The 13,558-nt window shown below is 43.9% G+C and overlaps 2 protein-coding genes across 6 annotated transcripts in view; one reads left to right on the forward strand and one right to left on the reverse strand.

Moving 5' to 3' along the window:
- The window catches only part of mtmr3 (myotubularin related protein 3), an 80,926-nt gene extending 79,662 nt beyond the window's left edge, over positions 1-1,264 (reverse strand). For all 5 annotated transcript variants that reach the window (XM_078421712.1, XM_078421711.1, XM_078421710.1 and 2 more), the window contains exon 1: positions 1,040-1,264. The gene's annotated coding sequence lies outside the window, so the exon portion shown is untranslated. The remainder of the gene's footprint in view (positions 1-1,039) is intronic.
- A 188-nt stretch (positions 1,265-1,452) lies between these two features.
- Positions 1,453-13,558, forward strand: part of ascc2 (activating signal cointegrator 1 complex subunit 2) — a 52,905-nt gene continuing 40,799 nt past the window's right edge. The window contains exon 1 of the mRNA XM_078421714.1: positions 1,453-1,575. The gene's annotated coding sequence lies outside the window, so the exon portion shown is untranslated. The remainder of the gene's footprint in view (positions 1,576-13,558) is intronic.

A 13,558-nucleotide genomic window follows, 5' to 3' on the forward strand; every position in this document is an offset into this window, starting at 1 on the left:
AACGTATTCAAGTGGTATCCAAAAATCATGTATTGTGGCATCTTGGGCAAAGAGAGTTTTTCTTCTTTATTTCAATTAATATCCACCTCTCTCACGAGGGCTTTACAGCCAGTTTTGTCATTACATGTCACATTAGGTGATGGAAATAAACTTGGTTTGTTTTAAACACACAAGAGAGCAGCTGATGAGACTTAGAAAGCATCAGCTGACACGATTCATGTTTTACCTGAAAATAATACGTTAGTTTTTACTTGATTTCTAAAATACTATGTGACAGCTCTACTGAAGCAATAACGGTATCTGGAAATCATACGGATATTAGGCATGTACGTGGCTTAAAGATTTAAGTGACAATAGTTATAAATTGGTTATCAAAAATAAAATGACTTGTATATACCTTTGTATACCTTACAGAATATAAAATAGAGCCGCAGATATCTATAAAAGTGGTACTTAAAGCATGGATTTCATTTAACCTGTTTGCGATAATTCCTTCACTGAATTTCCAATTTACACGATTAGGGGGAAAAACATCAACTGCAACGTTTACTGGAAAATGTTTCAATGCCTCCACTTATATAAATGGCGAATTGATACTTCATCGTCAAACCGGGAAAATAGACGAAGAGTGTCCAAGATATATTCCGTGCTAAACACCAGCGGCGAGTTAAAGGTTTCAAACCCAGCCACGTTGGACAGCAGCGAACTGCAGCTACACCAGCTGAGCTGCACCAAACCCCTCACGCAACTAATCCCAGGGAAAGTGAGCACAGGGCTGGCTGCTCATTCAATAAACTGCGACTGCTCCGATTCACTTAAAAGCCTCTGTCCAGACCATCACGCACCGCTAAACACCATTCGGGGGGCTGACTCTACAATCGGGCACGAATGTCGCCAGACAAAAATAAATAAATTAATGACCAGCTTTCACAAAATAAAAGGAAAACACAGCCCTGGCGGCATGTAATCAGCGCGTCATCCCTGAACGCTGTCAAGATGGAGGGCGGACACCCTAAAAGCAAACAACTTGTAAACTAACCTGAGTGACAGAACAGCTACCGGGTTTCCTTCCCCCAACACAAACAAAATAGAAAGGTGATTTTCTGTCCGGGGACAAGCGAAAGCAAACTCTTCGATGGCCCGTGCTGGCTGGGGGTTTTGTTTCTTCTCTCACCGAAGAATGATCATTATGATTTGTTATTATTTTTCTGTCCGCGGCGGTGGGATTGCTGCTCAGAACATGGCGGCGGGAGGGGAGGGGAACGTCAACCACAGCGGCGGCGGTGGCGACGTCACGAAGAGGCCGTCACCCAGCTGCCGCGCTCGCGGGGGGGGGGGACGACGACCACGTGGTGCGGCGGGACCACGTGGTGCGCGGCGGCGGCTGAGGGCGGCGATTTGTTTTCAAATGAGGGCCGCGGCCACGTCAGCTCCTTGGCAACGCCCTTTGAACCGGCAGCGCTTGTTGAGCAGTGAGAGGCGAGAGGGTTTGGTTTACGGCTCCTGGACAATTGAGTGCTTCTATCAAAGTCGGGCAGGGTTTGATTCCCGATTGGTGCAGCTTACAACTCAGCGGTATGAATATTGATTTCTGTAGAAACGTCTCGATCCGTAACGGCGTGGCGGCGCCTAACGGCAGCGGCTGATTAGCAGTCTGTCCGTCTTTTTTTTGTTGAGTGTCGGTGTTGGGATGATTTTTATATATATTTTTTTGGTTGTGTATGTGTGGGAGGGGGTGGTGGTGTGTGGGGGGTGGGTGGGTGTGTGGGGGGTGGGTGGGTGTGGGGAACTTTTCTCTTCCTCACGGCGCGGGGTGCGGCTCGGCTGCGGGGCCTAACATCCCCCGGTGCGGCTCGGCCGCTGGACTTTACATCCCGGTGCGGCTTGGCCGCTGGACTTACATCGCCCGGTGCAGCTCGGCTGCGGGGCTTAACACCGCCCGGTGCAACTCGGCTGCGGGACTTTACATCGCCCGGTGCAGCTCGGCTGCGGGGCTTAACACCGCCCGGTGCAGCTCGGCTGCGGGGCTTAACACCGCCCGGTGCGGCTCGGCTGCGGGACTTTTCACCGCTGGTGCGGCTCGGCTGCGGGACTTAACACCGCCCAGTGCGGCTCGGCTGCGGGACTTAGCTGCGCAAGGCTTGGTCGCGGGCCTTTCATCGCCCGGTTCGGCCGCGAGACGTTTCAGCGCCCGGTGCGGGGACTGTGCGGGTCGGTCGGGGACGAGCTGTCTGTCCGTGGGCGTGGGGAAGAGAGGGGAAGTTTTGTTGCCTCCATCACAGTGAGGGGGTGTTTGGAGTCACTGTGATGGACGTTTGTGTTGGGGTTATGTGTCTTGTGTTCTTTTTTTTTCTATGACTGCTATGTAGTTTCGTTCGGTACTTCGGTACCGAACGACAAATAAAGCTCTGTTATACTGTTATACTGTCACCCGTTTCTTCTCTCCAGAGATGCTGCCTGTCCCGTTGAGATACTCCAGCATTTTGTGTTAAATTGATTTATTTAACTTAAAATAACCCTTGCTTTCCCTTTCTCCCAATGAATTGTTCTGCATTCCCTTGAGCAGCATCTGCTTCGATCTGTCGTTGTCATGCCTAACCCTTCCGTACCTCTAGTCTCCCTCTCCCCTGACTCTCAGTCCCGACCCGAAACGTCACCTATTCATTTTCTCCAGAGATGCTGCCTGTCCCGTTGAGTTACTCCAGCATTTTGTGTCAATCTTTGATTCTCACTATATAATTTTGTGAATTGTAACTTATACAATGCCCGATTATTTGTTGAAACGAATTTACAGCAACGTTTTTATTTACTGCAGTTAAGCGTGACATAGACAGGATAATACATTCAGTCCAAATCGGATTTTGGACATCATAGTTGTCTTTCAAGAATCAAAAATGTTTTATGTGCCGAAACAGAACAATGAAATGGGCGTGATTGTATTGTATTATCCATTGATTTAGCTCTTTGAGGGTGCTTGATGGTACTAGACGTTTACAAGTTACTGAGGATGGGAATACATGACACTGCAGATGCTGGAATATTGACCAAAAACAACAAACCGCGTCCCGAAGAAGAATCCCGATCCCAAACATGGTCTATTTCCCTCCACAGATGCTACTTGCCCAGCTGTGTTACCCCAGCAGTTTGTTTTTTTGCTCAAGTTGCAGCCGATGTTGGGAATTTGAAATAAATACTGAGTGATGACAGTGTGTACTGGGCTAAACAACTTCAAGGGGAAGAGAAACAAACGATGTTTTAGGTTGAAGGTAGACACAAAATGCTGGAGTAACTCAGCGGGACAGGCAGCATCTCTGGAGAGCAGGAATGGGTGAGGTTTTGTGTCTCGAAATGTCACCCATTCCTTCTCTCCAGAGATGCTGCCTGCCCCGTTATTCCAGCATTTTGTGTCTACCTTCAATTTAAACCAGCATCTGCAGTTCTTTCCAACGCTTAATGTTTTAGGTTTATAGTCTGTCAGGTTATCTTAGATGGCGAGGGAAAGCTTCAGCAAGTATATTGTGTTCGGTAGCCAGTGGATAACGAAGTTGGACAAAATGTGTCGAAAGGAACTGCAGATGCTGGTTTATATCAAAGATAGACATAAAGTACCATTAGCAAATTTGCAGATGATACTAAGCTGGGGGGTAGTGTGAATTGTGTGGAAGATGCAATAAGGCTGCAGGGTGACTTGGACAGGTTGTGTGAGTGGGCGGATACATGGCAGATGCAGTTTAATGTAGATAAGTGTGAGGTTATTCACTTTGGAAGTAAGAATAGAAAGGCAGATTATTATCTGAATGGTGTCAAGTTAGGAAGAGGGGATGTTCAACGAGATCTGGGTGTCCTAGTGCATCAGTCACTGAAAGGAAGCATGCAGGTACAGCAGGCAGTGAAGAAAGCCAATGGAATGTTGGCCTTCGTAACAAGAGGAGTTAAGTATAGGAGCAAAGAGGTCCTTCTACAGTTGTACCGGGCCCTGGTGAGACCGCACCTGGAGTACTGTGTGCAGTTTTGGTCTCCAAATTTGAGGAAGGATATTCTTGCTATTGAGGGCGTGCAGCGTAGGTTCACTAGGTTAATTCCCGGAATGGCGGGACTGTCGTATGTTGAAAGGCTGAAGCAATTAGGCTTGTATACACTGGAATTTAGAAGGATGAGGGGGGATCTTATTGAAACATATAAGATCATTAGGGGATTGGACACATTACAGGCAGGAAACATGTTCCCAATGTTGGGGGAGTCCAGAACAAGGGGCCACAGTTTAAGAATAAGGGGTAGGCCATTTAGAACGGAGACGAGGAAGAACTTTTTCACTCGGAGAGTGGTGAAGGTGTGGAATTCTCTGCCTCGGAAGGCAGTGGAGGCCAGTTCGTTGGATGCTTTCAAGAGAGAGCTGGATAGAGATCTTAAGGATAGCGGAGTGAGGGGGTATGGGGAGAAGGCAGGAAAGGGGTACTGATTGAGAGTGATCAGCCATGATCGCATTGAATGGCGGTGCTGGCTCGAAGGGCTGAATGGCCTACTCCTGCACCTATTGTCTATAAAGTGTAGAAGTAACTCTGCAGGTCAGACAACATTTCTGGAGAAAAAGGATAGTGATGTTTCCGGTCAGGATCCTTCTTCAGACCCTGGAGTGAATTGATTCATAGTCTTTGTAATGCAACGTTCAAGGCAAGACTTTGCAATGTAGTTGACTGACTACGTCAAATGGTGCAAGCATATTATACTTTTATACCTCCTCCTGCCATTTGTTCAGTGTCTATTATGACTGCTTGAAAACAGTGAAATATAGTGGGTCTACTTGTGGATTTTTGGAATTGTCAGCATGCTAATGTATTGGTGTTTAAAGATTTATTTGGTACACTTTAAAGTTGAGGATATTTTATTCTGCATCTGGTATGCTCCATCTCTCACATAGAGTCAAAGTCATAGTATGAAGCAGGCCCTTTGGGCCATCTTGTCCATGCTGACCAAACTGGCATACTGGGCTAGTCCCGTTTGTGTGCTTTTGGCTTTTATCCCTCTAAACACTTTCAAATTATATATCTGTCTAAATGTTTGTAAAAGTCATAATTGTATCCAAATCCATAGCTTCTTCTGGCTGCTTCTGGCAGAAGCCTAGTGTCTTCTGGCTGCTTATTCGAGATATGAACTACTCTTAGAGTGAAAGAAATGGCTCAATTTTATAACTCTGTTAAATCTCTCCCCTGTATGTCCTGTGGTTTAGAATCCTCTGCCTGGGAAAAAGACTGCGCGTTCACTTTATCCCTGCCCCTCATGATCTTGTGTATCTCAATAATGTCACTCCTCTGGACCTCTGCAGACCAGCCAGCAGAATATTCACAGACATCTTTAACCTCTTATTCCTCCATTCTGAGGTCCCCACCTGCTTTAAAAAGACCACTATCATCCCAATGTCAAAAAGTAAGAGAGCGTGCCTTACTGACTATTGTCCTGTGGCTCTGACATCCACAATTATGAAGTGTTTTGAGAGACTGTTGGCACACATTAATTCCAGCCTTCCAGACACCCTTGATCCACGGCAGACTGTCCACTGTCTCAACAGGCCCACGCCAAATGCCATCTGGCTGGCCCTAAACTCATCTCTGGAACACTATTGTCCTGTGACTCTGACTCATACACTAGGCTCCTATTTATCAACTATTTATCAACACCATAATCGCATCCAAACGTATCACCATATTTCTGGACCGAGGAGTCAGCACCACTTTTTCCACTGGATCCTCGATTTTCTCAACTACAGACTACAATCTGTAAATAGATGACAATAAATTAAATAAACAGTGCCCGGCAAGGATGTGTTCTTAGTCCTCAACTATACTCGCTATACACTTATGTCTGTGCGGCCAGATTTGGCTCTAACTATATCCACATGTTTGCAGATGTCCTCACTGTGGTGGGTCGGATCACGAATAATGACAAGATGGAGTACAGGAAGGAGATAGAAAACCTAGTAGCATAATGTCAGGACGACATAGGAGCTAGTTATCAATTTCAGGAAACTTGATGGAGTGCATGCCCCGATCAACATCAATGGTGCCAATGTGGAAATGGTTCAGAGCTTTAAGTTCCGTTTCCTAAATATTACCAACGATCTATCGAAGGCCAACCACATTTAAGCGATAACCAAGAAGGCACACCAACGCCTCAGCTTATGCAAGAGACGGAGCAAATTTGGCATGTCTCCAATGACTCCTACAAACTTCTACAGATGTGCCACAGAAAGTATACTTAAAGTCATAGTCATAGAGTGATACAGTGTGGAAATCGGTCCTTTGGCCCAAGTTGCCCACTCTGGCCAACATGTCCCAGATACATTAGTCCCACCTGTCTGCGTTAGGTCCATATCCCTCCAAACCTGTACTATCCATGTACCTGTCTAACTGTTTCTTCAATGTTGGGATAGTCCCTGCCTCAACTACCTCCTCTGGCAGCTTGCTCCATACACCCACCACCCTTTGTGTGAAAAGGTTACTTGATATGCATCTCAGCTTGGTTTGGGATCAGCTCTGCCCAAGACAACAAGAAATCGCAGAAAGTTGTGAATGTAGCCCAGTCCATCATACACACCAGACTCCCTGCCTTTGACTTCTAGACTTCATGCTGTTTTGGGAAAACAGCCCACTTAATCAAGGATCTTACCCACCCCGGTCATTCCTCGTTCTCCCTGCTGCCCTCAGGCAAAAGGTACAGAAGCTGGAAGACATGCACCACCAGACTCGAGAACAGTTTCGTCCTCTGTTATCAGACTTCTGAACATTCCTTCCATAAGCTAAGGTACAATCTGCTTCCCTTCTAGCCCCTTGCGCACATTGGACTTTCTGTCCTCTATCTTTCATTTTGTTCTTCCTATGGTTTGGCTTGTTTGTATTTATGTACAGTATTATCAGTTTTAATTGGATAGCGGAGTTTGTACGTTCTCCCTGTGACCTGCATGGGTTTTCTCCGGGAGCTCCAGTTTCCTCCCGCACTCCAAAGACGTACAGGTTTGGAGGTTAATTGGTTTGGGTAAATTTGTAAATTGTCTCTAGTGTGTGTAGGATAATGTTAATGTGCGGGGCAGACTCCGTGGGCCGAAGGACTGTTTCCATGCTGTATCGCTAAACTAATCTGAACTAAAGCATGCAAAACAAAGCTTTTCACTCAGTACATATGACAATAATAAACCTAAACCTATGCTCCAAAGATAAATGTGCCAGCCTATCTAATCTCTCCCGACAACTCAAGCCCATAAACCCAGGTAGCATGTTAATTATTGGGTGCTGACGATTTATCAAAAGTGCAAAATAACTGTGCACACGGTGTCAGTTACAGAGACATGGCTACAGGATGAGCGGGGATGGGAACTGAACATCCAAGGATACTCAATATTCAGGAAGGAGAGGTGAAAAGGAGGCGAAGAAGCAAAAGAGGGGATCAATTCCATAATGAGCAAAAATATTAGCTCTGAGATCTTTCATGTGGAATCTGTATTGGTGAAGCTAAGACCTCAAAGATCAGAATATCTTTGTGTGGGTTGTATGTAAACCTACCTGGGTAGTCTACAACCTGATGGCATGAATAAAGAATTCTGTCATTTCAGGTAACTTGCTCCCTTCAGTCATTCTCTCCCCCTTCTACCCAGATTTCCATGTGACAACAAACACCCACCTCTTCTCATTCAACCACAAACACCCACTCCATCTGCCCCCTCTCCTATCAGATCCTCTTCTCCCCACTGATTCTGTCGGCCTATCCCACGTCCCTTATTTGGACCCATACCCCACCTTCCTTCTCCATCAGATTCCATCAACTGCAGCTCCTTGTTACCTCCTCCAATCATTTCCTAGGCTCTGTGACCATTTTCTTCTGAATCCATCCACCAGTCAACGCCTGCTCCCGAGAATTAGCCTTTTTTCCAGCTCTTCCACTGCCTTCTCACCTATTTCTTATGTTTATCTTCCGCCTACTCAGTTCAGCCCTAGATCCGAATCATTGCCTGGCCACTTCCCTTCACAGGTGGTGCCTGATATTCCTCCAGTAGTTTGTTTTTTGAGCATTAAAATAGAGTGTTAATTTTGAGATGAGAGTCAGAATCTAAATAAAGGAAATTACAAAAATAAGAGCTGTGAATCGTGTGTGCCAGACTGTGAAATATTACTTAAAGGGTTGATAGTGGATAGACAATGGGAAACATTTAAAGAGCACATTAATGAATTAAAGCAATTCATTGGTATCTGGTACAAAAATAAAACATGGGGTGGATTTAAGAAGAAATTTCAATGAAGCATTAGTTCCATTGAGATATGTAAAAAAGTAGCAAACCCGAGGAGGGTAAAGGGATTGATTAGTAATGGGAAAATAGAGAATGAGTATAAAATAGCAGAGAATGTAAAAACAACCATTTTTGTATCAATGTAATGAGGGAAAAAATGAGTGAAGACAAATTTAGGATCCTTGCAATCACAAATGGAGCCAAAGAAATAACAGACCAAGTAATATCAGTTCAATAGCATTCATATTTGCAATCAGGGTATCACTGGCAAGGTGATGGGGCAATTCTTCCCCATCCCTAATATTCCACGAGAAGGTGGTAATGAACTAACTTCTTGAATCACTGCAGTCTTTTTATTGAAGATATTTCCATGATGCTTTTGGACAGGGAGTTGTAGGATGAAGACCTGGTGACAATGAAGAACCAGCAATCTTTTTCCTAGATAGACACAAAAAGCTGGAGTAACTCAGCGGGACAGGCAGCATCTCTGGAGAGAAGGAATGGGTCGAGACCCTTCTTCAGACTCTGCAGTTCCTTTCTGCACACAATCTTTTTCCTAGTCTGGGTGGTGTGTGACTTGGGGTACCAACAAATGCCATGTTCCAATGCCTTTGCTGCCCTTGTGTTCCTTGGTGTTAGTAATCCCCGATTTGGGTGAGTAACCATTGTACATTTTGTGCATGGTGTAGACTGCAGCCACCGTACTCTGGTAGTGGCAGGAATGAATGTTTCATGCTTGATGAAATGAAAATCAAGTGGGCTGCTTTATCCTGGGTGGGTGGGCTGTACTCATCTAAGCAAGTATTTTATTACGCCCCTGATCCATGCTGTGTGAATTGTGGGAAGGCCATGAGATGCCAGGAGGTAAGCTACAGGATATCCAACCTCTAACCTGGTCTTACAAGACATTTATCTACACAGAGTACTGGAGTAACTTAGCAGGTCAGGCACTTTCTTTGGGGAACGTTTTTAGGTGATGCTTCGGGTCGTGGCCCTTTTTGAAACATGACCTGAAACGTCACCTCTTCAGTTTCTCCAGAGATACTGTCTGACTTGCTGAGTTTCTACTGCACTTTGAGTCCTTTTGTGTAATAACGAGCATCTGTTATCCCTTGTTTCTACACAGCATTTATGCGGTTAGACCAGTTGAGTTGGTGGTCAGTGATAACACTGAAGATATTGATATTCATACCATTTAATGGCAAAGATAGGTACTTCCATCTTGTTGTAGATGGTTATTGCTTTGCATTTACTCACCATTTGCTATCCCATCTCATGTATAACTATAAATCAGTAACCTCTGAAAGCCGAAGATAGACACAAAATGCTGGAGTAACTCAGCGGGACAGGCAGCATATCTGGATAGAAGGAATGGGTGACGTTTCGGGTCGAGACCCATCTGCCAGTCTGAAGAAGGGTCTCGACCTGAAACATCACCCATTCCTTCTATCCAGCATCTGCAGTTCCTTCCTACAACCTCTGAAAGCCGCACTATGAACCTCTTGGCTCTCTCTAATCGTTCATCGGAAAGTTTTATTTACTTTAATAATAAAATTAAATAATGGAACCCATCAGCTAGTCAGAACATCAAAACGTATCCTGTGTTTGGTATGTTTTCATCAACCGTTGTCTAATCTTGTCTTCATAAAGAAAAAGACATGTAATCAGCATTGAAGGATGGGCTCAATGTTAGTTTTATTGACAGGAGTTGTCATATCCTTGGGCACACACCCAAATGTTCTGGTGAGATAAGTTGCAGCAAAATGAAAAATTAATCTTGCAAAGCAGAGGGTGAACTTGTTTCCTTCTGTATTCTGTACTGACTTTTCTGGTTGGTTGATAGGGAGATGTTACATTTTCATGTGTCCTGGTACAAAAATTAAAAACATACAAAGCCAATTGCATGACTCATTGCCATATGGCTCAGTCGATATAAATATGCATAAGCATGCTTTAAGATAAACACAACGTACAGGAAATGCTGCTTGGGCAGTATTTGCAGTGAGAAAATTGTTACATTTCTTGCCAACAATTCATCAGGGCAGGAAAAGTGAGAAAGGAGATTTTTTTTACTTGGAGGAGATGTAAGTTTGTTGTATAATCGAGACCAACATTGTCCAGTAGTTTTAGTGCATGCATGCAATCAATCGTAACTGACCTTACTGGAGTATTGTAAATAAAAGGAGATCAATGTGGGCAATTAGAGAGAGGGAGAAAAAACAACATGCTGAAACAGTGAGATGCAAAACACAGAAAATGCTGAAAATCTGAAAATAATAAGAATATTGGAAATATCCAGCATTGGGCATCGTCTGTGAAAGAGGAAATATTGAGTTAAGGTCACAACTATTTTTTTCTCCCATCCTACAATTCCTGGTGCAAAAGCATCATGGAAATATCTTCAATAAAAAGACTGCAGTGATTCAAGAAGTTAGTTCATTACCACCTTCTCATGGAATATTAGGGATGGGGAAGAATTGCTACTCTCTTGAACTGAGCACACACATCTCTCTTTACAGTCATACAAGCAAATTGGCTATAATAATAATAATAATAATAATAATAAGCATTTATTTTATATAGCGCTTTACCAGGTGCTCAAAGCGCTTTACAAAAACAGTCATAACATAAAAACAAACAGACAATCTATCCTGACGGAGAAGCGGCGAACAAACAGCGCCAGCGTCCTCTCACGTCAGGGTCCGGCAGTAGACAACAAAAAGCACAGGACACACAGATACAATTTTAACACAAACAGCCATCACAGTGATTGCTCCTCACTGTGATGGAAGGCAAAGAAAAGTCATTATCTCCTCCTCATTCTTCTCCCGTGGCGCCACGAGGCGATCGAGGCTCCCAACTTTTGAAGCCCCCACCGGGCGATGGAAAGTCCGAGGGCCGAGCCGAGCCGAGCAGGCCGATGAAGGTCCTGAGCCCCCACCGGGCGATGGAAAGTGCTGCGACCAGGCCACGCAGGGCGATGAGGGGCCTACGAGCGGGTCGATCAAACCTCGCGCTCCGGGGCGGTCAAAGCTGCTACGGCTGGAGCTCCTGAAAGCCGGTCGCCAGCCAGGGACCTGCGAGCTCCCGATGTTGCGGTCTGCAGGGCCCACGGCCGAAGCCTCCGAGATGGTAAGTCCAGGCCCTGCGACCGGAGTCTTCAAGGTCGATCCCAGCTGGAGGCCGCCGACTCCACGATGTTAGGCCGTAGCGCGAACGAAGATACGACAAGGTAAAGGTCGCATCTCCGTTGAGGAGGAGATTAGAAAAAAAATGTTTCCCCCACCCCACATAAACAGAGTTAAAAATAGAACAAAACGTACATTAAACGATGACAATAGACAAAAAACAAAAAAAAGACAGAGAGACTGCCGGTGAGCCGCAGCTGCAGAACACAGCCACGCCCCCTATAACTATGGTTAACTGGAGGACATTGAAAGGAATTGACTCCTTAATAACCTTGGTTACCACCTCTCACAGACATTTCCTTGTTCTCTCTATCCCACCCTCTTTCTGCATTTTGAAACTTGCTTGTTTTTTTTCCCCCTAGCTCTGATAAAAAAATCAATTGATATGAAACATTAACTTTTTTTTTCTCCATAGATGCTTCCTGACTTTTGTTTCTTTCTCCATGAATGCTTCCCGACCTGTTTATCTCCAGCATTATTTTTTTTCATATTTCTAGCATCCGCACCTATTTGCTTTTCAATTATTTTTTTAACCAGAATGGCTCAGAATATAATCTAAATTTATAGTATGCAAATTTATAATGATAGTATCCAATGGCTAAAGTGGACAGAGTGCAAAAAAAAAAGGAAAGCTGACTGTTTAAAGTATTTGTTGTTAATGAGCTGTACAGTTTTGGGTTTGAAGCACATTCCAGTGCAAAAATCTAGGTTGGCATTCCCATGTAGTACAGCTATATTCTCTGCGGGTGCCATCGTTTAAATAAGACTGGTCAGGTATATATTTTTCTTTGATCTCTGTCTGAAGTTGAGAGGGAGAATTGACCACAGTAACCTGGTCTGGATTTATCTTTTTGATTATCATTAGTGAAACAAATTAGTCATATTACAATGCTGTTTGAGGGAAATAGTCAAGTGCAACACCGTGCACCGAGTGTTCAACACCTCGGCAACACAACTTGCTGTTAACCTTCCGAGATAAAAAAACACACTATATTGGTATGAAACTTTCTCGTTTCTGTCCTGTCAATGTTCTTCCTCGTCCAAGTGTGAAACAAATGGCTTACTGCGTGAGAGTGTATTGTCTCATTTCAATGATGCACTGATAATATTCTGTCTACAGTATTTCTGAATTATTCCACTTATCTAAAATCTTGATTAGCCTATATCGTTTGCTATTTAGTTTTGGAAAAAAACAAACTTTAAAAAAAAACTTTCTAAATACTATTATTTATACTAAGGCAAAAGAAAACAAATGCTTGCGGTGAAAGGTCTTGCGTTTCCATATTTGGTTTCTTTAGAGTTTTCTTTAAAATGCAATTTAAAAAAAAATCAGGAATCTCCCTTTCTAATGGCTTTTTATTGAATAGGAAGGACTTGCATTTACCTGGTGACTTATTATATTTCATTGATGTAGAGCAATTTGAAATCAATAAAATGCTGTTATATCAGCAAACATGCCAAACAATTTGTGTACAGCAAGGTAATAAAAACAGGACATTAATGAAATATGCAATTAATTTGTTTGATGTCTGAAGGAGGAATGTTTGCCAAAATTTTTAGTAAATGCACAACTTTTAGAATTATGCTTTATAATTCCTGATCAATTAAACAGCCAGATGTTGCCTTGGCTATAGAACTCCGACACGAGCGTTATCATCCTGATAATACAACACACCTCATCACTGCACTGGTACAACATCTTTGATTCTGTCTTGAAGTGAAATAGTGCAGAGACTAGAAGAAAGACGTGAAACTGTTTTTGTTCCCATAGTTCTTGGTTGGGCTGCTATGTGTTCCCAGTATTTTTTGTTTTTATTACCCAAAATGTGTTTTTGAGTCATAGAGTGATACAATGTGGAAACAGGCCCTTCGGCCCAACTTGCCCACACTGACCAACATGTCCCAGCTATATTAGTCCCACCTGCCTGTGCTTGGCTCATATCCCTCCAAACCTGTCCTATCCATGTACCTGCCTAACTGTTTGTTAAACGTTGGGATAGTCCCAGCCTCAACTATCTCATCTGGCAGCTTGTTACACCCACCACCCTTTGTGTGAAAAAGTTATCCCTCGTATTCCTATTAAACCTTTTCCCCT

Source organism: Rhinoraja longicauda, chromosome 25 (genome assembly GCF_053455715.1).
Source record: "Rhinoraja longicauda isolate Sanriku21f chromosome 25, sRhiLon1.1, whole genome shotgun sequence".
Lineage (NCBI taxonomy): Eukaryota > Metazoa > Chordata > Chondrichthyes > Rajiformes > Arhynchobatidae > Rhinoraja > Rhinoraja longicauda.